Genomic DNA, 14,368 nt, shown 5'->3' with positions numbered 1-14,368 from the left:
ACTTTCTTGTTTCAACTTTGCTTCAACAATGTTGATTGCAGCTGTGCCCACACAACTTTCCTGTTGGAGTGATCACTTCTGACTGTCACTGATAATGTTACAGACTTTTTTCTTATGTTCTCAAGATTCCCCAGAATGTTCCCTGCTAGTTTTCCTTTCCGCTCAGGGTTGGTCTCCACCACCTCCAAATAAAAAATATATGGCCCTTTAACCGCTAAATGCTAAACGGAAATTGGCTAGTTGCTAACTCTGTGCTCGTTTGGATGGATTTGGATGGAGCCAAAACAAACTGCCTCAGCTCAACGTCATGAGAAGACCAGTCACGGTGCTCCACCTGCTCTTCCCAGAATTCCCCACTTAGCCGCCATAATCCTGGAAGGGGGGGCGGCATGGACGATATAAACACATACAGTGGATTATGTTTGGTGCGTAGGGAGGGGGGGCTTTGGTGGCAGGGAGGGGAGTATAAAAGAGATGAAACAGAAGATGACTCTTCTCGGGGCAAAGTAATCCATTTGCAAGCAGGTTGTGTGTGTCCATAAAGAGCTCCCGCTCTCTCACCAGGTAGGTCTATTCATCACCGATGACGGCCTGTGTGCACGGGGCTTACTGTAGATCCCCCCCCAGCTCACACACACACTTTTACACACATAACCATACATGATGGGGCCACCCAAACTTTCTGTGTGCTCCCTCCCACTGTCTCTTTTTTTTTTGGTGCTTTCACAGACCATCTTTATTCCACAAAGATCGAATGCACAAATACTGGAAACATTTTAAGGCTGTTACACACACACACACACACACACACACACAGCCCACCCAAGGATACATATTAAGAAATTAATGAAACATGCAAATATCCAGTGTGCTCTGTCCCCCCATGCTGTGTCCCATTCTCATGCATAAGGGTCATTAATATTAACGTCAACGGGCCTGTACGTTTATGCACCATTTAAATGTTAATCCTTGCAAAAAGAGCCATTGTTTTGCTTTAACAGTAGAGAGGATGTGGGGGGAGGGGGGGGGGCTAAAGCAGTTTGAACATGTTAATGAACTTGAGGGGTTTTGCACTGGACCTCAACAATAAAGTCCCTCTGAGCATGAAATGGGAGGATGGGCCTCCTGCTGTTTCCCCTCAAACACACACAAACAGACAACCACACACCATCCTCAACTCTCCTTCCTCCTTGGACCTTTTTAAGCTGTCCTGACCGAAGGAGGGTAGGGGTGTGTGTGTGTAGGGCGGGGGGGGCTGCAGTGTCCAGTCCTTCTCCTCGACCCGGGCCCGACTCAACAACAACAGCTGAAATGGCTTGCAGATGTTGCTCCACCTTAGCTAATAAATTCTTTGTGAACTCAGCAGACATGGGGGTGGAATGGGGGGTGGGGGGGGGGGTTCGGGAGTTTTGGCAGTGGGGGGTTGTTGAACATGCTGGACCATAGGGGCCTGTTTGCGTGTCTGAGTTTGGATGTGTCGCTGTGTGTGTGGTTGAAAAAGTGTCCACATCTGTCCTTCTGTGTGCTTGCATCCATAAACTTGTGCATGAACCATTTAATGTTTATATATATATATGTGTGTGTGTGTGTGTGTGTGTGTGTGTGTGTGCACTCGCATGTGTGGGTGTGTGTCTGACCACTCCATCTTTTAGTAAAACATCAGGCCCAGCATGTAAACGTCTCAAACTGCTGCTCCCATCGATTTATAGAAAGTTATCAAGTCGAGAGAAAGTTGAGAAAACAATAAATCCCGTCTACTGGCTACTGACATAACTCAGGATACATTTAAGTGCAGCAAGTATGTAGCTGATGTCAATAGACTTCAGCTTCAAAGTCTAAGTAAGTAATAAAAAGTTGAATTCATGAGCAATAAAACTAATTTGACAGAGTCAGGAGTTTAAGCTGCTGCAGACGTGAGTCCTTCAGACAGAGATTAGGTCTGCTCTCTCTGTTAGCTAAACATTTCAAATGCTTGAACTGAAAGTAGCTGAGAAGTAAACACGTTTCCAGAGGTGTCGTCCTCACTCCTGCGCTCTTTTCCACTCTTCAGCTGGACTCTATCACCTGTCTCCCGCTGCAGCGATTGTCTAACTTGATTTAACTTTGCTGTTAAATGTTTTGTGACAAAAATTATTTGAAACTTGTGACCAAAAGTTTTTCAGTGCATCACTTATGGATTGAATTATAATGACAACAAATTGTTCCTCTTTTTGACCCCCAGAAGGAGCGACTGAGATCCAACTTTGAGATTTGTGAAAAGTGACATTTGGCTCTGGACTGATTGGGGAAGTCAACATGTCATCAACGCTTTCTTGAGAAAGATGACCACCTGTACATTCATTCGGGGGAATTAGATCACCGCAGCTCAACTTCTTTGCATTTTTTCCCTCCTGCAATAGATTCATAAAACTCCGTGATAAGCAAGAATTTTCAACTCGCACGGATGCACCATCACCTCAGTGTTTGTGTGAATTCCTCTCATTCTGTGCTGGTGTCTGTAAAAGAAAACTTTTTGATACTCTTTCGAAGCCTCGAAAATCCTATTTCTGTCTGAACACACTTTAAAACGATGCCCAAGAAAATTCACTCGGTCATTATCCTGCATTTTCCACTTGTGGCCACCGTGGCTGCTGTTCAGCAAAAGTTAAACATTCCTGCTTCAGGAATTTGCCTGAAATACGATGAGATATCCAAGGATCAGTATCTCCTTTACAGATTTAAAGTTCTGATGACGGTTGGTTAGTAATTTGGCCACACGTCAATCAAATCGGACTGAAAGAATAAAAAAATAAATAAATAAAAATAAACACACTGCTACAGAGAATCACTTGTTTTCAGGATCATTTAAATGCAGCAGCAGACCTGAAAAAGAGGAAAGCGCTTTAGAATAATTAGCTTCAAAGCAAAACGGTTTAATCCCACGAATTACCACCAAAACAAAGTCAGTGAGGAGGAAAGGGGGCACGAAAGCCGAGAGTTCGATGCCGCTGTTTGTTTTTCCAAGGATATCCCTTCATCCCACGAGACTTGCTCATGTTTTTTTTCCAAATCATGAGTTGCTTACTTTTAATGACTGATATTTGATTATATGTTTTATAATCTAATGATATGTACAGTGCTGCAAACTGTCTGGGTCACATGTCTTTTTTTTTTTTTTTTGACTTTCCTATTGAGGATTTAGACTGTCAGCACTCAGATTACACTGCTGGTTAACTTTTAACATTTACTGCACACACACCTAACAAATCACGCACCACAACCTGAGAGCACACAAACCCACTGTTCAAACAGGCTTAACGTGCACACACACACACACACACACACACACACACATACATATAGACACAAGTTCACCTCTCTACACTTGCAGTCTTTGCTGCTTTTCTCTGAACAAAAAACAAAAAAATGCCAAAACTATGAGCTGGTGCCAAGATGCTGATATGTCTTGTTTTACCCCTCCCAACACACTCGCACAAGCACACACACTCCCCAGAGGAGATGTAATCAGGAGATCTGGCTTTCATGCATTAACCCCAACACCCCCTCACAGTCCCTTTTCTCCAGTAACTCATGCACACACACACACACACACGCACACAACTTCTGCCTGTTTCTTTCATTCTTGGTTTTTATTACAACTTATGTAAAACATTTTTGTGTGTGTGTTCAGGGAAGAGAAAGGCCTCGGTGACATTAAACATGGTTGACATGGAGTGGGCAGAATAAACAAGGGCCTGAGCAGTGAGGCTGCCCTTCAAACACTCCACACTCAGCAAATAGGCCTAGGATCAACTGTGTTTATCTGTCCTGGGGCAACCGAGGGAGAGAGACAAAGAGTGGGAGAGAGAGAGAGAGAGAGCAGGGGGAGAAAAAGAGGAATGGGAGGGGGCTGAGAGTATCGAGGAATGTGCGATGAGTGAAGATTGAAGGGAAACGTTGAGAGTTTAAGGATCTTGACACACTTCTGTCTGTCCTGGCTGACCATCAGATGTAGTTTCTGCAGATTCTAGTTGGGTCCGAAGTCCAGCCTGGATTCAGGGTTTCGATCTTGTTCCTGGCTCTGCAGGTGGATGATTCAGCACAGCGAGCCGGCCCAGGAGGGAGCCGACTGTTCAGCCCTGGACAAACACTGCTTAGTCTCTGCTTGTAATTCACGTTAACTTCAAATTCAAATTTTTCGTTTTGATTTATCACATTTATTGACACTCATCATAGAGAAGGTATGCAAATATTTCCCATGAATGGGGATTTCCCAGTAAGTGCTGGTGACGAGCTTGATTAAGTTCCTGGGTTTAGTGACGTCCTTGGATTGGTCCTGGCTGAGCACAACCATCAATCAATTAATTTTAATTGTTTACCAATTAAATTATCATTTCATCAATGTATATTAATCTTATGTTCCTTTGTCAGCTGTTTTATTCTGTAGCACAATGGTGAAAAGTAAACACAATAAATATTAATAAATAAAAAAGTGTGACACAGATATTGAGATATGTATTTTATTTGCACTGAAAAGGCTGGAGTGTCTCTGCGGTATCACATGTGGTGTTCTGACTCATTTATCAAGATGTGTGATTTGGCCATATATTACGATTCAATGATATTTTGATATCTTGCTAAATGTTCTTTATTCAATGTCTTCTCCAAGTAAATTACAGAAACAACAAACTTGTGATATCAAAAGGCCTGTTTCGCTGCTTTGTATTTCACAGCGATTGTTATCATCAATGTTTGGGCAGTGTGTTAGTTGTAGTTGGCCTCAGTGAGTGTTTTTACTTCCTTTAATAAAGTGTTGGACACTTTATTCTCCCTCAGGCTTACACAGATGTGACAGAGACATCAAGATTTCATTAAGATTTCAACCTGGAGGAGTGAAAATAAGAAAAGAGATTTTTCTAAAAGGCTTAAAACCTGTTGAAATAGTCCTGAATCACAGGCAGATATTTTGTGTTTTAATAAAAAAAAAAGCACTGTGCACTGCCTCTGTGGTGCATTCGAAGCCGCTGTCTCGGTCCTCATGACAGGATGACGTGAGAATGAGAAAAACAGGCACATCTGATAGACTTGTCTGCTGATTCGAATCTCAGAAGCATCTAAGATTTTCCTTAAGACAAAGAAACAAACTGCTTCACTACATCCTAATGAAATCAATCATAAGCTGTCTTTATTGGACGGCAAGGCCAACTGATAAGAGCCACATTTCTTCAGTCGTTATCACTGATAACACAAAACCGGATGAAGATAATTTAATTAAGTCTGTGTGTCAGGATGTTTCACCTCACACACTCCTCATAACTCTCAGAAGACTGGCATTTAGAGACGCAGGCTCCTTTATTTACAGCATCAATGAAAACATTCAAACATGCAAATATGCACTCCAGTTGTGCAGCTTGTTGAAAGTAAATATTCAAGTCTCATATAATCAGCGACTACTGTGATGTGACGCTTCATTTATTCTTCGGCCTGAGAATGATTAATTAAACATTTGGTGTGAAGACTGTCATAGCTGGTTTGGATTCCTATTCATCAGACTGCATCTTTTCAGATATTTGTGGACCAATAAGAATTCCCAGCAACGCAGCCCACAGTATATTGTTTCCTTAATGTCTGCTGGGAATCATGGGAAATGGCGTAAAACACTGCAAACCACAGGAAGTGCAAGTTTAGTGAGAATGCAGAGCATCTCTGGATGGGGATGAATTATGCCGATGTTGTCTGGTGAGCAGGGTGGCACGGTGGTGCAGTGGTTAGGTTTGATTCTCCTGCCTGGGGCCTGCTCTGTCTGCCTGTTTGGGTTCTCCAGCTTCCTCTCACTGTCCAAAAACAGATATTTTAGGTAAATTGGTGACTTTAAATTGCCTGTAATGGTTGTTTGTCTCTATATGTCCATCCTGTAATAGACCGGGGGCCCCTCCAGGTGCTACCTTGCTCTCTTCCACGTCCAGCTCCCTTGTGGACCCTTAAGGATGTTTTGTAATATCTTCGTGAGGTCACCATCAGAGTATCTTTCATATTTAATAAATACACCTGCTAAAGTAACAATGCTAAAACTTTAGCCTTATTATACTATTTAGAAAAAGCTACTACGCTAAACTAAGATGCTGAATAAGGCATTAAATGTATTATTATGAGCATCCAGCTCAAGCGCATTCTCACAGATTCACTAATATGGTTGTGGGGATCTTATTTTTTAATCCCATGGTGCAAATCTTACATTTAGCATAGATGTCAAACAGCGGTCACTCTGCATGTGATGCTAACGTCGGGCTGAATAAACATCTGAACATTAGAAAGATGCTGGAATTCCCCACTGAGACCTGACAGGAGAAACTCGCACATTGTTTCAGAACAGTTATGAAACCGAGTAGGACAGACTGAGGACGATACTCACAAGGAGACATTTACTGTCTACACTGTCTACATCCTGCCTTTATGCAGCCTTTTGTCTCCAAAGCCTGGAAGCGTGTTGGGCTGGATATGACTTTTCTTTGTCTCATCTCCACTTTATCTGGATTTGCTCTGGGCCTATAGCGCTTGTAATCAGTCTGTATAACGAGTTTGTCTGGGTGTGTGTGGGAAAGGATCCATACGCATATGTATGAGATAAACTGTGGTGGTGTGTGTGTTTAACTCTGGTCTCATCTCCCCATCACAAAGCATCTTCCACAGGAACAGGAAATTGTGCTTGAATTCAGAGTTTATTGCACAAGCTGCAGTTCAAAGGAATAGCCAAGAAAAGAATCTGACAAATCTTTACATTTATGAGAATGGAATCCGTCCCACAGCATACATCACTGCTACCCTGAGTGCTCTAATACCGCTGTGCTACATGAACAATATGAACTCATAAATCTCATAAATCATCGGCCCCGGGTCTGGGAGGACTCTGCTCCCTCTGCAGTAAGAAGCCTGACTTTTCTCCTCAGTGGCTGGCACGTCGAGAGAAATAATGTCTTCACATGAAAATGCAACCTCAAATTCTAGATACCTGAAAAACGTAGCTTGATAAACCTGCAGCCAGACCCTTCACGTGCATTTGGCCTCTAACAAGGTAACTGCCGTCATTTCTCGATGGCTCATCTTAATTTTGATTGGGTCCTAATCCTGATTGGATTCAGGAGCTTGTTCCACTAGATACAAAGAGTTTGGACCGAAGTTAGCTTGTTTAGAAGGGACGGAAATGCTGGGCAATGTTTCCTGAAGCTCAAGGAGATGGTGCACACCCAGAAATTACTGTGAAGGGGAACACGAGTGAGCTGAGTTCCCTGACAGTCACAGTCTGGGGAAGTTTACAGGTGGTATATTTTTAGGGGATTCATCCATAATTAGCATTCACCAAATTAGTGATCCATGACCTCAGCAACTATACGCAATGAAATCTACATGTCAGTGTTCAGGCAGATTAGATTGGTATCAGTTATTTTAGCTCTTTGCATGCATGTAGGGGACTTCTGGGGGTTTGTACACTGAATGTTGTTTTAGTTTTGCAGTTGCACGTTTACTTGCAAAGCATCTGTATGACTCAGGTTTCAGAGTTATAGTAGGATTAATCGTGTGCCAGCTTGCAGCTCTACACAAACACACACAGACCTTTAGAGGTGTGATGACAAAAAAAGAGATAACAATAGAGACGTGTCAAGTTTCTCAGAAATTTTGGCTCAATGCCACGCAGTTTTTGAGATATTTGTCGCATTTCAACACCACATCAGTGTTCTTGTCACCTTCCCCACCCTCATTTCTACCTTTCACGTTGTCACTCACTCCCTCATTTTCACCCCTCCATCTAATACAGCCTCAGTAATCAGAGAGTTAATCATAAGCCCCGGACTTTGCAGACACACAAGCGTTCTTTGTTTCAGTGTGGAAAAACACAGTCGAGCACAGATAGAGAGAAAAATCGTAAGTCACGTTCGTGGTCAATTAAGCTTTAAAAATATTTTAAATGTGCTGTACTGAAACAAGCTCTCTGCACTTCAAATGAAAATCATCAGAGGGTTTACCCCCAGAGTAATCTGTAAAGGTTTAAGTGTTTTACTGGGGGCGGGACATTAATGACTTGTGCATGTGTGTGTTTGTGTGTGGTGTGTATTTGTGTGTGTGTGTGTGTGTGTGTGAACATGCGTGGCTGATCCATGGCCCAAATCTCAACCAGAAGAAAGTTAGTCAGTCATGGAGCCAGTGAGAACATTTGGCCCAACTCCAAACTAAATATAGGAAACACGCCGTTCATTTATGGCAGATTAAGTACAGCTGTAGTAGAGTTGCCACCTTTTATAGGTAAAAAACTGGGACACTGGACAATTTTTTTTTTTTTATGTCCTTGTCCTTCTCGTCCATTTCCTCCTCCATTTCACCACATTGAGATTTAAATACATTTCATTTTTACTCAAGGCTTGCTGACTGAATTCACACTGTCGTCATGATGGATTTGCATTAAAGCCAAAGTGCATATGTATAATGGCATCTCATCTCAGATGCAGGATGATAACCCGTTCTTTATCAGATACATCGGGATGAACTGCATGCACATGTTTTCACCCTGTAACTCTGTCACGTGTCATCCATCAGAGAAAACAAAGCGCAAGCTGCTCGTTCTTTGGTTTTCTGCTGTTAACTAAACCAGCCGCACACACAACAAAGGAGAAAACTCTGCTTGGATAACTGTATTTGTTTAGGAACAGTAACCTTTTCATTTTGGCCACAATTGAGATAGAACTGAGGCTTACAGAAGAAAAAGGAAACTTTTAAAGGGATTCATCTGATGATATTAAGTCATAAATAAAATTCTGACATGTTCTGTAAATGTCCTGACGGTCCCTCAATGGAAGATAGATGATGAAAAAAGTGCTGTGATGCCTTTTTTTTATCTACCTCCATTTTTATTTGTAGAGGTCAGTATAGACAGGAAATGGGACAGAAAGAACAAGAAGGTCATGGGGGAAGGAGTCCAGCAGGCTGGGAATTGAACCAGGGACTCACCTGTTCATGTACATCGTCCTCTTCCTCCACACGCTTTAATTTTATGTACCTTTTACAGTAACATAGTCAGTAAGCTCTTCTTAGTGCTATAAACCTTTGACAGTTGTGTCATTTCCTGAAAGAAATGAAAAATTGTCATCTCGCTCTCTGTGTTTTAACTTGTCCTGGGTTTTGTCCTCCCATGTGTACCAGGAAATTGCCCCATTCTCCAAAACAGACCGCAAGTTTGTTTGTATCTCAACCTCCTTACCATCAGAGTTAACCACACACACACACACACACACACACACACACACAGATAAACTCTGTGCACCAACATGCATGCACAGACATGCACTCTCACACTGACGGCAGGTATGTGTAGACACACTGACAAATGTGTGTGTATTTTTAGGGATGAAGTTGTATTGTTCTACTTTGGACTGAAGCTTTGGGAGGTCTGATGACTGTGAGGTCCTGCAACAAGTTTCCTGTTTACACTACTCAATACAATAACTACCCAGCTGACGCATTGTGTGTGTGCTTACAGTACACGTGTGTACAGTATTGTGTACATCTTGGCTTGTGAGTTCTTGCCTCCCTGTTTGTGTGTGTGTCGGGATGCTTGCCCACCGATGATTTGTTGCCATGTTGTGCTAAAGCCCAGAGCTTCAGTCCTTATTCCATAATGCTAATTCAGAGAGAAAATATTATGTTCCAGATAACTGGACAGGCGAGCAGTGTGGCGGCCGAGCTGTTGCTTCTGGAACCGAACTGGCCTACGTGAGGAATGATAACAGAGGCTGGCGAAATAGGACTTTATTATTCTATGGATCAGCAGGAAAATAAACAGTTGTTATATTACTGTCAAACTGTGTTTTAGTTTGGGCTAGCTCAGGTTAGCTTAGGGTTAGCCAGCCACAGAAATACTTTTCAGCAAAGAAACAAGGAAATAAGTGGAGAGTGAAAAGGTTGACTGAAACTATTCAACAGACTGAAGGGCTAAAGCTTAAATAAAAGTGCTTTTTAAAGGAGGAACACACAAACTGTAGAAAAGCCTCGTTCAGTTTTGTACAAGGAAAAAGGCGGCGCCTCAGAGGTTTTCTCGGTCGAGCTCAGCAGATAGTCGGTTGACATTGAGGGTTGTCAGCTGATGAAGTTCACCTGAGTCTCCTGGACTATAAGAGTCCATGTGCTCCGCTTGTTTGCTCTCCTCCACCTAGATTTTAATTTGGCACATCCACTCATATCCTGATTTCCACGTTATATCTTTTATTTTTTGTTTTTTCATCAAAATCAATTATTATCTTTGATTATTTCTTTTTGTTGACTCCGTTCTTGTCACATTCTCTCAGCCAGGTTGTGACAGTATCAGAAGCCTGTTTGTGTGTGTGTGCGTGTGAAATGTGAAATATTCCATTTGTGGTTGTCCCTTCAGCTTCTTCTGTGTTTTAGCATCTTATTCTTTCACAGTAAAAAAAAAAAAGATTTAGTACAAGAAAGTTGTGGGTTTGATTCCACTCTGTGTGGACTTTGGATGTCATGGTCAGGTGAAGGACTGGTCGCCCGTCCAGAAGAGCCTAACAGAGAAGCAGTACAGGTAACGCTCGTGTTATCGATGAAAATAAATGCATCAGCAGGTGTTGAGCTGGATTATAGTTGTTTACAGACTCTGCAGCTCTGGAGGTGGGAGGAGCTGTGCAGCACTGAACTGTCCTCATTCAGTCAGGTCATTATGCAGCGATATCAGCGACTGATACAGTCTGACTGTAATTTATGGAGCTACATTCAGCCTGGATGGGGATGATGATGTTTCAGTCCTGCTCTGACCGCCCCCTTATCAGCCTGATCTTTTCAATTTACTGGTTTGGCTTCTATTGAGCAGGACACTGTTACTACACATGCTCTGGAGATTATCTAACCAATAAAACTGACAGGATGTGCATCATCATCACGATCATCGTCATCTTCTGGGGATTGTCTTGTAGATACATGATGCACAGAAACGTGGGAGTTTTTAGGTTATCATCTGAATGTTTTGGGAGAAACTCATCCAGGAACATCATATCTGGCCGAGCTGACAGATAAAACACATTTGCCTGCACATGTGAGTGTTTGTGTATTCGTCATCTCCTCAGTATTTCCAGGTCCCAGAGCTCCGGCTGCACAGTTTTCACTCAGCTCTGAGTAATGGGGCAGATGTTCTATCAGCAGAGGAAGAAAACAGCTATATTTGTGATGCAAAAAAAAACCTCCAAGTATAACACTGCAGCATAAAATACATCTGCCCTGTCCCAGCACTGTGCACAGCACTCACTGTGGTGTGCGTTTGTGTGTTTTTGTTTGTTGGAAAGAAACTCTCGTACATTGTCCTGAACTAGGTACAATCTGTTTCACATATTTGCATATACCAATCTGAAACACACACACACACACACACACACACACACACACACACAGACAGACAGGTTGTCACCAGCACTTGGATTTCCTTTCCTTTCCTTTCCTTATGTCACTTTTAACTCTAATCAGGTTTGACTCCACTTTGATTCCCTAAAACAAAGACTTCTTTTAAGGCAACCCATCAGTGCTCCATCTGGGAGAACTTTAAATGTTGTTTCAACAACCCACCAAAATGTCATTATAATGTCAAAGCAAAAGGGGAAAAAAAAAACAAAACAAAACTGTGGCTTCATGCAACCTGCAGATATAAGATATAACAAGATCTCACAAGATCTCACATCAGTCTGAAAGTTTTATGGAAAGTTTTCTGTGTTTTTAATAAAAGCTGTGTGCACATTTGTTTGTATTGATGCACAGAAAAAACGAAATAATCAAGAAAAATAATGAGAAGGAAGTAAAATTGTGAAAGAAAATAGGTCAGAAAAATAAAATAAATGGCTAAAGATGCTGGAACGGACGTTAAAAACGTCTTTAGTTTTGAAAAAGCAGTGTCAGAACAAACATATGAGTCAGGAATGAAATGTGGAGACAGTGCAGGAATGTCGAAACGCTCGATGTGACGTGACAGCCAGGTTTACATGAACAATCCCACTCGTCCTCTGTTTATTGTTCTATCTGAGCCTCCAGGGCAATTAATCACACATTTGCACACACATGCACAAACACACACCTTCTTCTCAAAAAGCCCAGTTAGCTTTTGAGTTTGTTGAAACCTAAAACACAGGTCTCACTTTTCTGGAATCTGATACTGACTTGGTCATTTTTACCATTTCTGCACAGCGCCGGGAATGACACAAAAACCAGAGTGACGTTCCTCTTTAAGAGATTCACCGACAACCTGTGTGAGGACTGAGTCAGAAGTGCAATTGTTTAACCCAGCTCAAGTGTATACTTATAAGGCACGCTCGGTCCAAGCCAAACAGTTATGCAGGTCTTGATTTCAGACCTGCTACAGCCTTTAATGGCTAAGTCAACATGAAGTCAGCAGCAGAGCATTACAGCTGCCGAATGCACAGCCTGGCTTCAAAGACAGAGAGGTGGACCTTTTACACACTGAACCTCTTCAGTGTATGTGTGAGGGAGTGTGTGCTGAAAGAAGTGATGCTTCCAGAGTCAAACTACAGCAATACAGCATTGTCTGGCCTTCATTTAAAGAAAGATTCAAAATCTAAAGTGTAGAGAAACTGGATCCTAAATAGAGCTGGGGGAGGTTATTTACCATAATCTTTGGGGTCTCCTCCAGAGAGGGAGGGGTCTGAGGTTTTCTATCCATCCATTTCTCTGAGCTACCAGAGGTTTGATATTCATTAGCTCTTATGACTAACCTGCCGGACGTTTCCTGATGGCATCAGTTTCAGATGTGGATATTGCAAGACACAACTTGAAGCTCCAATATGCAACTTTTTGCCCCGGAGGCAGAACGTGTATTGTTAGTCATGCCCTCCTCTGCTTCAGCATGCTGAGTTTCCACCCTAGCGGTTGTCAATCATTCAGCTGTTTACCTGTGAAAGAGCCTGTTAGCCTGAGGCTGCTGAAGCCAAGTTTGAAGTGACAGAGCCCGCCGGGGGAAAGATAAGTCACATCTGTGTTCTGATTCACCCGGAGTGCCTTTTTACTGCAGGAACCTTATGCTTTTTTTTTTTTAATCAATATTTTCCTTCAGTTTCGTGTTTTGATTTAATGGCCAACAATTTTACTTCTTTGGTTCTTTGGTATCCGTTCCAGATGTGGAAGGCAGCTGTTTTCAGTTTGAAATCTCTGATAAACTCACTGTGCAGAGCAAACAGCACGAAAAAAATTATTAGCAACTTAGTATTAAACAAACAGCTGAATAGCACAGTGTTGTGTGCGTCAGAGAACCTGGTGGAGACCAAAAAAAGGGCGAAGAGGTGGTCTGAACTGAAAGCTAGCACTTAGTTTGAAAATTAAAAATTGTTTCTTGCTAAAACATTATCCGTAGTAACTTTCCAGGGAAATACATAAGTGTACAGTCTGTTGTTCTGCCAGTTTGACAAAACATTTGGTAACATCTGGTATGTCCCACTATAATCTGCACTGTCAGCCACCCATTTCACAGACGAGGCCCTGAAGGTAAATCTCAGCACCATGAGATTTAACCTTCAGCGGTTTCAAAAGGTGCACATATATACAATTTAATAATGGCTGCAGGCCAAAGCTTAGAAATGTTGAGATGATTTGACTTCCCTGGAAAACACTTTTCTCTCTTTTAAAACATCGTTACATTACAAGAAGACATAAAAAAACAGCAGCCAAAAAAAAAAAAAAACAACAACTCCATAAATCATGAAATGCACGATATGATAACATTAATGTCCACCTGCCTGGTAATGAAGTTAGAGTACAGACCTGTCAGATCCATCCTTCTATCCAACTGACCTCCACTTTCCCACCGAGGGCAGCAACCAAATGTGAAGCCTTCGAACCAACAGTCAACAAACCGGTGGATGAAGTTTTATAGTCACCTGATCTTTTCATTGTTGTAAAATCATGATGCGTGTTGTTTTCCTCTCATAGCCAACAGCACATAAATAGGACATAGTTGAATCTTGTACCAAAACCTCACTTGGTTGAGGTTTTGAAAGGCCACATGTTCAGGGGTTTTCTGTCCCTGTAGTGGAAAAGGGGCTGTTTTATTTTTCAAAGTGATGCATTACTTTGATAATTAGACATAATAGGTGTTGTGGTTTTACTCCACAGTGTCGCCAGCAACCACAACTCAGAGGTCAGTCTGTTGGCTCGAGGGTCGGATGTTGCAGTGACTGATACTGTATAAGAACTTTTTACTTTCTCTTGGCTCCCACATCTTTATTCTTTTGTGTTAGCATTAAATATCATCATAATCATCATCATCATCAGGAAAGCCTGACTTCTCTCCAGTCACAGCAAACACATGAACTCTACCCCTTCCTCTAATTACACACGCTAA

The sequence above is a fragment of the Echeneis naucrates genome, chromosome 15, assembly GCF_900963305.1.
Source record: "Echeneis naucrates chromosome 15, fEcheNa1.1, whole genome shotgun sequence".
In the NCBI taxonomy this organism is placed as follows: Eukaryota; Metazoa; Chordata; class Actinopteri; order Carangiformes; family Echeneidae; genus Echeneis; species Echeneis naucrates.
This window is presented reverse-complemented; position numbering follows the sequence as displayed.